The following is a 14,249-nucleotide window of genomic DNA, read 5'->3' as shown; positions in this document are numbered from 1 at the left end:
TGGACGACTGCATTTCTCATGTCAAGCCTTTTATCAAGCTAACCGAAGCAATGTACAAGTTAATTTAGTGCATCTTTAGTAAATTTGACACACCCAATCACACTAGTAAATGACGTGCTAAGATACTCATCAGTCCTCATGCTGTGTCCAGTGTGTCCTTTGGTTCTGGGTGCTGCTCCTAGCCTCCTTGGCTGTCAGGCTCCTTCCAGGCAGAAGCAGAGGAGAGCAGACACTGATCTCAGCTCACAGGCAGAGGCAGAGCCCGCTGTGTCCAGGCTCCTGCTGGAGCTGATGCCTTCTCTGCAGCAGGGAGCTTTGAAGGAGAGCGCACTCAGCCAGGATTGGGTGAGTGACCTCCCTTTCCCCTCTCCTCCACAGACTGCAGAAGAGCGGTCACTTGACTCCCTCCCTGCACTCTGGGCCCCCTCAGAGCGCAGGGCCTGGGGTGACCGCCCCCTCTGGCCCCCCGGTAGCTACGCTTCAGAATATGATTAAACCTTTAATAGTGATCATAATCTACATATGTAATAACAATTACTTTTATTTAAATACATAATCAGATTACAAACATAGAATAAGAACAGATAAATCATCAAAAAATGCCAAAGAGGATGTTAGAAAATTGGTCATGGTACAAATGTTACTTCAACAATAATTGATCCACTGTATGCAAAGGACATTTGCCCTATATATATGAGCAGTGTAAGCCATTTGATAATTTAGAGTGAAGTAACATAAATCCACCTTAACCAAAAATATTGTAAATGAATGAACTGTGTCATCCAAGTGAAAGGTAGCTCAATCACTTAATAGTAATCTTACACATACGCTACGTCCATCAAAGGTGCAGAGTGGCAGTAAAAGCATGAATCATAAGTTGATCACCCATCTTTGTAAACACAATAAGTGTCTAGTACAGAATAAATACATATAAAGAACCATATGCACAATAAATACGGATGAGACATCAATAAACCCATGAGTTACGAAGACGGCTAAATGAATAAAACAAAGCAAATACTTGAACAAAATTGTAAGCATACCAAGTGGATGATAAATACATATCTCAAATAATAATCTCACCATTTATATCCCTCTAAAGTGTATACTGCCAATGGATATGCAAATTGAGTTCTTATAAAGTGTCCAGTGCAAAGCAGATGTATTCCAGGTCCATTGATTTCACTCTTCTAAATACCTCTAGAGTGCATAAATATCAATGGATATTGGATACGCAATGTGAGTTCAGAGAAGATGCCTAATGCAAAGCAAATGTATACAAGGATCTATGCACATAGTAAATGCTCATAGAAGATTAGTTATGTGAGAGTCACAGTCACTGTAGAGTGAAAAAAACACTGACAAAAAAACACACCTCCATGATAGACACTTCTTTTGCTGTCACTTCTTCCAAGGGGCAGATGCTAATTATGAGAACAGAGGGTGTTTAAATAGTGATTGCCAATCAAGTTCTATCCAGTAAACTCCCTGTATGGATTTATGTGAATAAAGAAAACACCGCTCCCTCATTATGTCAGACCTCCTGACTGGAACAGTAAAACCATAAGGGCGGATGTAGGATTGCGTCTATCTGGCATGTCATGAAAGGGACCAAATATGTAGGCACAGCCAGAATAAAGTCTTTTATTTGAAATAAAGCAAAACACTTTTTTTAAAGACTATTAGATGTGCCAATTCTGGCACTTTGCTCGGCTCTTCCCTCTTGCCCTGTAGTGTTGGCAAGTAAGGTTCATATTTGTTGGGTTGATGTCACCTTTGTATTGTCAGGTTACATCAAGCCCACAGATTACTAATGGAAAGGCATTTAGAAGACACCTATCCATTAGTAATCCTATAGTTGTCTGGTAAGTAAAGACACAGCCAGAGTAAAGTCTTTTATTTGAAATAAAACAAAACACTTTCACTTTTGTATTTAAAAATAACAAAGTTATACTCACCTAACGCCCAATTCCACTGAAGCCCTCGTCTTCTATAATGAAACAAAAATAAAAAGGCAACAATATCCCTCACTTATCCATCATTCTGTCTCATGCTGTGATCCATGTCTGGGGGATAAACAGTTTTCAACCTGGACGATGCCAAGATGCGACTGTCCAGGCTGAGAGCCACTGGTGAATGAGCTGCTACGACCGCAGCCTCAGTGACTATCGGTGACATCATCGAGGTTACTGCTGATCACTGAGGCTGCTTCCCAGCCAGGCTGAATTGTGTTGACCTTGGTGGTGAACTAATGATCCCCATGGTGAGTTCACCGCAGTTCAAAGTCACTGCAGTGAAATTCTCCCAGTGAACTCACCTCTGCATTGCGAGACATTTTCACGGTGCAAGCAGGGATCTCATCGGAGGGAGGTCACCACAGTTCAACCTGGCTGGAAATACACCCTCAGTGACAAGCAGTAACCTCAAAAATGTCACTGATACTGCGCTCACAGCAATTCATTCACCAGTGGCTCTCAGCCTGGACAGTTGCATCTTGACACTGTCCAGGTTGAAAACTGTTTATCCCCCAGACATAGATCACAGCGTGGGACAGAATGACAGATAGGTGAGGGATATTGTTGTTTTTCATTTTTGTTTTATTACAGGAGATAAGGGATTCAGTGGAATTATGCGTTATGTGAGTATGACTGTGTTTGTTACTTTTAAATAAAAAAGTGAAAGTGTTTTGTTTTATTTCAAATAAAAGACTTTATTTTGGCTGTGTAGAATCATAGAATCATAGAATCGTAGAGTTGGAAGGGACCTCCTGGGCCATCTGGTCCAACCCCCTGCTCAAAGCAGGATTCGCTAAATCATCCCAGTCAGATGTCTGTCCAGCCTCTGTTTGAAGACTTCCATTGAAGGAGAACTCACCACTTCTCGTGGCAGCCTGTTCCACTCATTGATCACTCTAACTGTCAAAAAGTTTTTTCTAATATCTAATCTGTGTCTCCTCCCATTCAGTTTCATCCCATTGTTTCTAGTCTTTCCTTGTGCAAATGAGAATAAAGTTGATCCTTCTATATAGTTGATAAAGTTGATAAAGAATAAAGTTGAATAAAGTTGATAAAGTTGATCCTTCTACAATTTCTAAACAAATGTATTTATTTACCATCCTATATATATAGGATTACAAATAGATAGGCGTCTTTTAGATGCCTCTACATTAGCAATCTGTGGACTTGATGCAACCTGACAATACAAAGGTGACATCAACCCAACAAATATGAAACCCACTTTCCACAGCTACAAGGCAAGTGGGAAGAGCTGGGCAAAGCGCCAGAATTGGTGCATCCAATAGTATTTTCTGGGTGGCTTTAGGCTGCTATTTTTAGGCTTGTAAAAAAGGGATGGACCCCATGCCGCTTTTAATAATTTATTTAAATAATTAAAAAATACGGCCTGAAGACCCCCTTATTCTCGATAACCAGTCTTGCTAACACTGACAGCTGATGGTTGCAGCCCCTAGCTGTGAATTTTGCCTGGTTGGTTATCAAAAATACAGGAGAATCCAAGCCATTTTTTAAAAATTAATTATTTACAGCGCAGGAGCCGGCAGATGAATTCTCCCATCAGTCGTTCCTGATCTCACTGGTTTTAGCAGCAGCAGGTGTCGGCTGATGGGAGCAGTAGTCACATCGGCTGACACCAGTGACTGGAGATAAACTTTATGTCTCTGATCACAGCTGCACACTCACACTGTCTTTTAATTTTATAGTCTTTGGAATCTTTTCAAATTCCCTACTGACGAAATGGGCGGAAAGGTCAATGTTCAGGCATGATGAAACTGAGGAAAACATCTTTTGATCAAAGTTTTTGGAACCTTATCTTCAATTTTATATCAACTTTAGAATTGTTAAACTTCTTGTTCATATCTTGTGGGAAAAAGAAATCTAAAATATTCCTCATGATGATATTTATTCAGAAGTAATTTTTGTGCAAACAGATTTACATCCTTTATGGCTGAACAGTCAAATTTGGAAGAAGAAAATGATATCCCTTGTGCAAAACTTCAGTTTGCATTTAAGATAATTTAATATCTGACAAATGAATTAAATTCAATGAAGATGTTGAACTTTCACTCTTGGTCTCTGGGTCACATTTACATTCTTCTATTAGTTGTTTTCTTATGTTGAATTTTCTCTTAATATTTCTTGTGTCGAGTCTTACATTGTGTCTACCAGTAGACAATGGTTCACTGCTAGAGGATGCATATGATGAAATTGTAAGACTCTTCTCTGTTCACATTGAAGTCCTATATTTTCATTTGTGCACACAGTTTGGTTATGGATATTGAAGATTGCTTTAGCAATGATAATGGTGGTCTATCATGAGTGTTTGGCATGTGTTTGATTAGGGGAGGGGGTTTGCAGAGCCCAGAGGCATGGCATTCTTGTAAGCACAGCACAGCAGTCATTTTTTTCCTAATTTTATGTGTGCACATTGTAGCTAGCCAATCAGAGTGCAGGAAACACCCACAATGTCCTGACACAATGGCTTGTGTCATTGGCTGCTGAAATCACATATCCCTCTGCATATAAATAGTGGACATCTTGTGTTAGCGCCATTTTGACACTGTAACAGTGCAGAGAGGCTACTCCTGATGTAGGTGGTTGCATATCAGTCAGATAGTGTAGCTAGACAATCTCCAGTTTGGCTGTAAAATTTACCTTCGGCATTTTTTTGGGGGCCATTACTGAGTTTCGTAGACAAAGCCAGCAGGGCACTTGTCCTACAAGTGTGTTTTGCACTGCTTCTATTGTGCTCCATGCACAACTATAGCATTCTAAATAATATTTTTTCAACAGCTAAATGTGAAAAAGCTTGCTGCATCCCACCTTGTCATTTAGTGCTGTAGTGACATGAAACTGTCTGCAAACCTAAGGCACATTAAAAAAAGCATAATTTTTTCTGTTGCTAAATGTGAAACAGCCTGCCATATCCCACGATGTTATGCTGTGACGGACTCAGCTCCTGTTGAGCCCATTTTTTGAGTGGACCCTCTGGGTCGTGGCACCCACCCACCGAGGGCGAGCTGACCTTGTGTGAATCCACCCCCTATACAGGGAGTGTAAGGGGCAAGACCAAGGGGGTGAGCCACCACGACTGTTGGGACCAGACGGCCAGCTCAGGGAACACTATGCGAGTGGCTGACGACCAGGGACAAGCAGGAAACCAGACAAGACAAGAGGTAAGTGCAAGATATCTTCATTGAGAACTTCAGGATACATTCAGTGCAAACGTAAAAACAAAACGTGCAGGGTGCGTGCATGGGCACACCAAGGACCATAGCATAGCACGTGCCAGGCGGCACGCCTGAGTACGGGTAAGGCACAATGGCATCGGACCCCGGACAGCTGGCAATGATTGCCATGATCAGGCATCAGGCTGCGGACATCAGCTCCAGACATCAGGCCGCAGTCATCCAGCTTACGATCTCTGGCAGCAATCGGCAGGTTCCGGGCATCTGGCAGGCAAACCAGGGTTCAGGCAAGGAGGCACGACAGATATCCAGGCGTGGTGCGAGTTAAAGAACATGCCAAGGTCCGAGGCTAGGTGCGTGTGTAGGGGACACGCCAAGGTGCAAGGCTAGGTGCGTGTGTAGGGGACACGCCAAGGTACAAGGTTTAACCAACGAGACAGGGCGCATGTGCAGAGACATGCCAAGGCACAAAGTAACAAGCAAGACAGGGTGCATGTATAGAGACACGCCAAAGCATAGGATACAAGACAGAGTGCGTGTAGAGACACGCCAAGGCACAAGGTACAAGACAGAATGCTTTGTAGAGACACGCCAAGGCACAGGGCAGGACGCATGCTAGGAGCCACGCGGGACGCACACCTCACTGGCCAGTGCACATGGCTGTAACGCCAGCACGAGGCATGACTAAGGCACAGGAGGCGGGCAAAGGAACCTTCGTGCTAGGAGCCACGCCAGGTTCAGGGCACGGGGGCGTGCTAGGAGCCACGCCAGGGTTCAAGGCAGGGTGCGTGCTAGGAGCCACGCCAGGGGGCACACCACACTGGCCAGTGCACACGGCTGTAACGCCAGCACGAGGCACGACCTTGGCACAGGAGGCGGCCAAGGGGAACCCACGCCGGGGTTCAAGGCAAGGACAAGGCAAGGAAGAAGGTACGGAACACAGAGCAGAACATAGGCAGAAACAGAGAATCAGATCAGAGTGAGAACAGAGCTAGCAGCGGAGCATAGGCCAAAGCCCAGAGCCGGGCCAAGGAAGGGCCTTGGGACTAGCCTAGAAACATGCAAGAGAGCACAATAGGACAGAGTCTAGCAGCGGAGCGTAGGCAGAAGCCCACAGCCGGGCCAAGGAAAGACCTTGGGACTAGACTTGGAAATGAGCACTAAAGAGAGGAGAAATGGTGCGTGTGCCAGGGAGCACTACAGGGCGCCATAGGAGAGAGCGAGGCAGAGCAAGCAAAGAGAGAGACCATAGGGAGGAACACAAGGCAAGGAATAGCAAGGCAGAGAGCACAGGAAGGACTACAAGTCAAAGCATAGCAAAAGCAAGACATGGCAAAACAGGCAAGGCAGAGAACACAGGAAGGACTACAAGTCAAAGCATGACAAAGACAAGACATGGCACAAGACAAAGGGAGCGACCGAGCAGACATACAGCCCTGCAGGGAAGCAACACAATAATCAGGCGCTGAGCATAGGAAGGGGCGGTCTGATATAGGGCATAGCACCTCCTCTTCTGGGTCAGGACCAGGGGAGAACTTCCAGTTCAGATGCCCAGGACCACAGAGTGCAGTCACATGATCAGGATTCCAGACATGAAGAGATGATTGCAGAACCAGCCTATGCTGGACCATAGGAAGAACATGATCAGGGACTCTAGACATGACGAGATGATCACAGAAGGCAGAGCAGAAACGCAGGCATCTTGCAGCCCAACAGTCATGAGGTGAGTGTGCACACTGCTCTAGGGAACAGCAGGATAGCAGACATGAGATGCACGTGCACACCGCTCTAGGGTCATGAGGCAAAACAGGCATGGCGGACATGGCGGACGTGACACATGCTGTGGTGGTGAGATGAACCTGTCTGCAGACCTAACGCACATTAGAAAAAATTCTAATTTATTTCTGTTGCTGAATGTGATAAAGCCCGCTGTATCACAAATTGTCATGTTGTGGCAGAGATATGAACCTGTCTGCAGACCCAACATGCATTAAAAACAAATTCTAATTTTTTTCTGCTGCTGAATGTGATACAGCCTGCCGTATCCCATATTGTAATGTTGTTAAATGTTTTTCCCAGCAATATGCAGTTCCATCATCATCCTTCAGGAGTGCATATTGGGAAAAACATTTACCAAGTATTATAGCCTATGAAAGCACTGTCCAGTGCTCTCACTAGTTCCCAGATCTTTGCAGCAAACTGAATGGAAAAAGGAATGGAGTGATCAAGGGATTGGATCTACACGCAGTATCTCAAGACACCAAATAGGTGAGTGTATTCACACTGAGTATATTTCTTTGGAAACTTATTACTACACTTAGAAACTTGCACTTCCCATTTTTCTGCCTATAATACCCTCTTGTTTCGCATTGTCATGTTGTGGCGGAGATAGGAACCTGTCTGCAGACCTAACTCGAACTTAAAAAAATCACATTTTTTTCTGTTGCTGAATGTGATACAGCCCGCTGTATTACACATTGTCATTTTGTGGTGGTGATATGAAGCTGTCTGCAGACATCAAGCACATTAAAATATTTTTTTTTGTTGATAAACATGATACAGCCCGCTATATCCAACCTTTCATTTAGTAGCATTCAAATTGTTCTGTGTGTAGGGTCATGGGTTGGGCTGGGGGTGGTCCCTCTGTATACCGCGCAGAGACGTCACAGACAAAAGATGGAGACAGGTTTCGGGTACAACAGATCCAACTTTATTCCTCACCGTCCGACTGACGGCCTCAGCAGTACACCGTAATACCTTCACGGCCTTCCGTTTCCAGACCTCGCTACGCACACCGTACTTTTTCACCAGGGACGTAGATACACGTACCGTCCCTTCTTCACTTAATGATGATCCTGTCAGCGCAGTCATTGTGGCCGCCTTAGGCCCATACACCATCAGCACTTTTACTGGTCAGTTATCGTCTTCAATACGGTATGTTTTTTTCTCCGGGGCCTCGTCTGTACTGCGGTACTCCCTGTCAGGACCACCCCCCTTGACTTCCTCTCTCCTCAGTCCCATGGTTTGGCTCTCCTCACAGCACACAACTGTCACAGACTCCTTGTCTCTTGAGCACCTCCCGGGGACTGGAACTTTCTGGAACCCTCCTGTCAAATTTATAACTTTCCCGGTTCCCTGAAACTCTGCCCCCCATGACCAACGGTTTCTAAAGCCCTAAGCTGCTGTCAAGTCCTGAACTTACACTCCTCCCTGCCATCTAGCGGTCAACCCAAGGTACTGCACGTCATCTACACTTTGCTAGCTGTTTCCCACTGTCATAACTGCTATCTGCCTAAATTGTGCAAACCCTCCTTTTTATTTACTAATAAGTCCATCCATCAGGTCACCTTCCCTACACTCCCCTTCCTTTGTCTATTGTCATCCTCGACAATCGTCATCCCTGCCTTAGTCGTTCTGAAACTTCCCTTACTTTCTGTTGTCGGACCAGTGGTTGGGCCACACCCACCATCCGCGGGGGCCGAACTAAACCGGGAGCACCATGCTCCAAGCAGCCTACCGCCACTCGCCAGTGCGTACGCCATATGACAACGTCTCTCTAAGTGGGCTAGGTACACCTGGATTCTCTCTACAGCATGTACCTTCCCCTACTCTCCCCTTCTGTCACCTTTCACTACCCGATACGCCATGATCGAGGTCTTACACCTACCAGATCATTGTCAGCGTCCACTTCCTTCTTCGGGAATGTCCATGGTGTTAGGGACCTGACTTGGGACTTCTATCCATCTCACATCCTTCCTTCATTAACAAGTCATGGTCGGCGTCCCGGTCACACAGACCCTCTTATCTCGTAGACCCATTTGGTCTCACATTTCCTTTGGTCACACAGACCCCCCCATACTCGGATCTGTTGAAATCTTCTTATGCATATCATACATTAAAACAAACTTTATAATATGACACAAGTACCTCCTTTTTTTTCATTTGCTGGTTCTCTTTTTTTTTTTTTAACCAACAACACAAAAAAAATGTAACCGGCTTTCTCCCCCTTCCTTTAACATTGTCACTCCCCTTTTTAATATATGCGCCCCCCGCCATGTCAGGCAAAGCAACTTCAACAATTTTAACAAAACAAAAAAAAACATATTTTTTTCTTAACGCAAACTGTCCCAATGACCTGCATAACATTACAACAAATTCCTGACAGTTCACGCCATCTCCTGGTGGCCGGTAACAAGGGACCCCACAGCCGTGGAGCTCCCGGGATGCAGGGAGTGTCCTTAAAATCCTTACTACGGGGGCTCGTGATCTTCGGGTTCAGCGAGCACGGCTACTGCACAGTAGCTGCGAGGACAATATTCCTTGTAATAGGATACCAAGTCCCCCTCTTGCAAGGCCTGGCCATGGCGGATCGATGTCACATTGATGTATACTTTCTGGCCGGTCGCAAGGTCTCGAATAAACCCGTACCCCTTTGATATATTGGTGTATACAAGCCTTCTCAAGGATCGTGTAGCCGCCATGCCAGCCTCTCCCCTCTCATGGAGCAGGTTCCAAATCTCCTGCTCCCTGGCCTTTTTCTTTTTGATGACTTCTGCGACCCAAGCGGAGGGTCCGGTATAGGCCCTGGAGTCCGGTGGGCGGGACTCAGCCGGGGTCGAGTGTGGGGCAGAGGCGGCCGTAGATGTCAGCGCCCCAGCAGCCGCTGGGGCCGGACGTCGAGGAGGTTCAGCCGTAGTTCCTGTTGAATAGGCCGCAGAGCCTGACAAATAAGCCGCAACCGTTTCCAGTGCCGGCACAGACGTGACCGCGGGGTAGCCCGCACCTGGAATTGCAGCCGGGATATCAGCCGGTTTCGGTGATGAGGTCGTTACTGGCAGGAGGAACGCAGCAGCGCCTTCCGCGGGCAAGCTCCGCACTGGTGACACTGGGCAGGGTGGCTCGGGGACGAGAGCGGGGGCCTTACTCAGCTCAGCATAGATCGTAGGGCCCTCTGCAGTCAGGCCTGCAGGAACACCGGAGACCGCGTGCTGCGGCAGAGTGATGGGGGCCGCCTGCGGAGCCACCGGCGGAACCGGGGGAACTCTCACCTTCTCCGGCGCCGCTGCCTCTGTCATAACATCCTGCGGTTCCTCCCACAGTCTCCATCCTTCACCCCGCCGTCCGGCGGGGCTAGCCTCCAGGCTCGGAGGTTCCGCAGGGAGGCACTCTGATGTCCACTTTGGCGGCCACTCCCGCGGGGCCCGCAATTGTTCTACTTCTCCGCTCAAGATCCGAGCGACTGCCCATGGGTCCAAGAGATAAGTCTTCCGGCTAGGCTGGTTCTCCCGACGCCATCACCACTCCCGGCGCCCGATGCCTCGACAATGACAGCGTCGCATCCCGTCCGGTGGGCAGCCATCAAATGGAGCCAAGCAGCCACAGCCAATCTCTTCCTCCGTGTCACTCCCCCTTCTGGGTGGGGTGATGGCAGGCCTCTCCACCCAGCTGCCTGGGTCCAGTATATGGGAGCGTCGGCCCACTGGTACATATCGTTTCTCTCAGGGGTACGTTGGAGGGGCTCCCAGTCCATCCAGGATGACTGCAAACACCCGGATCTCTCTCCTGTGTTGGAACAACACTGCCATATTGCACAGAACCTGGTACTGCCCCGGATCCTCTGCCAGCACCACAGATCTTCCACAGCGTTCCCAATTTGTAATCCACAGGTTAGCAATTTGTAATCCACGGGTGTTTATAATCCAAACCGAGTAGTCCAAATCCTTTTCCATTCCTCAGAGGCAGGCCTGCCGCAGAAGATATCGTATTTGCGTCGGAAATCCTGCCGACTACGCCAAGTGTAGGGTCGTGGGCCGGGCTGGGGGGTGGTCCCTCTGTATACCACGCAGAGACGTCACAGACAAAAGAAGGAGACAGGTTTCGGGTACAACAGATCCAAGTTTATTCCTCACCGTCCGACTGATGGCCTCAGCAGTACACCGTAATACCTTCACAGCCTTCCGTTTCCAGGCCTCACTACGCACACCGTACTTTTTCAACAGGGACATAGATACACGTACCGTCCCTTCTTCACTTAATGACGATGCTGTCAGCACAGTCACTGTGGCCGCCTTAGGCCTGTACACCATCAGCACTTTTACTGGTCAATTATCATCTTCAATACGGTATGTTTTTTTCTCCGGGGCCTCGTCTGTACTGCGGTACTCCCTGTCAGGACCACCCCCCTTGACTTCCTTTCTCCTCAGTCCCATGGTTTGGCTCTCCTCACAGCACACAACTGTCACAGACTCCTTGCCTCTTGAGCACCTCCCGGGGACTGGAACTTTCTGGAACCCTCCTGTCAAATTTATAACTTTCCCGATTCCCAGTAACTCCGCCCCCCATGACCAATGGTTTCTAAAGCCCTAAGCTGCTGTCAAGTCCTGAACTTACACTCCTACCTGCCATCTAGCGGTCAGCCCAAGGTACTGCACGTCATCTACACTTTCCTAGCTGTTTCCCACTGTCATAACTGCTATCTGCCTAAATTGTACAAACCCTCCTTTCTATTTACTAATAAGTCCATCCATTAAGTCACCTTCCCTACATGTGTACAGAGCGATTGCACATTAAAATTAATTTATTTTATTTTTTTTACAAACGTGATACGGCAGCCGAGATCTGAGGTTGAAATTGTTTTAAGCCTATCTTCTAGATTATGTGCTTTTTTGGCATCCAATTTCTCACAGGCATCTTTAATACCTAGCTTGAGATGCACATCTGTAACACCTATCTCCTGATGAGGATCAAACACTCTCTGGTAATTGGTGTTGGGTAAATGAGTAATAGTTGTAGGTTGGATACTGGATCTTGTACTTCCCATAGCCGCCTTGTTATTGATCCTGTTCTACGTTCTCATTCCTGCCCAAAAAATTCTTCTTTTATTAATGTCATACAGTAGGGCACATGTCACTTTTAAATTGTTTGGAGCCTCCACTCAATCTTATACAGGCCTTATCGACAGGCTCAAAAAAATTCTTCTGTTACTAACATCACACAGCAGGGAACATGCCACTTTAAATTGTTTGGAGAATCCACTCAATCTTATACAGGCCCCCCAAAATTCTTCTGTTACTAAAGTCATACAGTAGGGGAGATCTCAGTTTTAAATTGCTTGGAGCACATCTTCTTTGTCATACAGGCCTCATCCACACAGATTTTTTTTTCTGTGACTAACTCGATTCAGCATGCCATATTTCACTTTCTCATTAAGTGCCACTGAAATTCAGCTGTGCAGAGGTGGTGCAGAATAAAAAAATCTAATTTTTAGTTGCTAATACTGTGCTCATAGCACACTATGTGAGCAACATGACTAGGAAAAAGTGAGGTCGTGGTGGAAGGGGGATTAGACTCGGAGTTCAAGGTCTAAATGGGGTAGGTGCTGAAATTAATGCCACTTTATTAGTGTCTGACACTAATTTTTGGAAATTTGGACACTCTTGGTTGAGTGGTCATTTGCTGGGTTTGCTGCAGTGGAAGATGAGTCAGTCCTTATTATACTATTTCTACTCTCTTGAAATTGATACCACTTTGTTGGTGTCTCCAATTAATTTTTGAAAATGTGTGCTCTCGTGGTTGTGTGTGCATCTGCTCTGCTGGCTATATACTATTTTTACTCTTGTGAAATTGATGCCACTTTGGTGGTGTCTGCCACTAATTGTTGGAAATGTGAACATTTCTTTTTTGGTGTCCATCTGCTAAATTGGATGTAGTTGACTATGTGTTGGTCCCTAATATGCTATTTCTGCTGTGGTGAAATTGATTCCACTTTGTTGGTGTCTGCCACTAATTTTTGGAAATGTGAAAAATCTTGGGTGGGTGTCCATCTGCTGGGTTGGCTGTAATGGAAGATTTGTCTGTCCTTATTATACCGTTTCTACTGTGGTGAAATTGATGCCACTTTATTGGTGTCTGCCAAAACATTTTTGGAAATGTGTAGACTCCTCGTTGAGTCTCCTTCATGTGTGTTGTATGTAGCAGTAGCCCTCCGAGATCGGCAGTCCTCCACTCCCACTGAGTCAGCTACCCATGTTACTATTCTTACATTTTTCTGGCAATAGTAGTCAACAAAACTGATATTTGTGCCATCTAAGTGTTGCTGATCATCAATTTCATATTTTTTATCACTTATATAGCACCAAAAATTCAACATGCACTTTACAGACATTTACAGAAATTGCTGCCACTGTCACCATTGGGACTCAATCGAAATTTAATATTTGTATGTCTTTCGAGTGTGGGTAGAAAAATAAGTACTGGGAGGAAACCCTTGCATACACGGTTAGAACATACAAACTCTTTTCAGATGCTGTCCTTGGTGGCGTTAGAACACAGGACTCCAGCGCTGCAAGTCTGCTAATGTTTTTGCGTTGATGACTCAACGTTTCTGTGGTTGGAAGCCTATCACTGTGATGCAAACCGTGTGCGTCACTGCTGTCTTGGGGAAAACCACTGTCAAGATTGTCTTCAAGCATATTTTGATACTGCAGAATGGGCGCATCCCTTTTTTTGGGGGGAGGAAACTGGCAAAATGTACATTTGTATCATGGATAGAAAACACTGGCACCCAGTAGTCAGCACTATTTCGAATCATAACAATCATGTTGCAGATAGTGCTGCAAGAAGGCGCACATGGGTCGGTCTCTTTCATGAGGTCCAACTCCACAGTGTTTTGGTCGCGGGATAACACTCAAGCTTTCTTCCTCCATCCCCTTGTGGCAACCATGGACAACAGAGAAGGAATAATTATCCTCTTCATCTCCTAACAGCTGCGCTTCCATCACCTCTTACTTCTCGTCCTTTTCTTTGTCCTTCTCCATTTGTTCCTCCTCCATTTGTTCCTCCCATGGCAACCACCTGTGAGATGAGATACCTGAACATAGAGATATTGTTAACCCTAAAGGCATCCTCCTCTGCTTCCTCGTCTTCCCCCGGGACAACTACCACCTCCTCACCAAGACTATTTAAAGTGTGGTCCAGCATTTAGATGACAGTAATAGTGATTCTGATGATGGCATAGTCACGGCTAACCATCTTAGCAACCTTTTCC

The sequence above is a fragment of the Dendrobates tinctorius genome, unplaced genomic scaffold (assembly GCF_039654945.1).
Source record: "Dendrobates tinctorius isolate UK_male_01 unplaced genomic scaffold, ASM3965494v1 ptg000097l, whole genome shotgun sequence".
NCBI lineage: Eukaryota > Metazoa > Chordata > Amphibia > Anura > Dendrobatidae > Dendrobates > Dendrobates tinctorius.
This window is presented reverse-complemented; position numbering follows the sequence as displayed.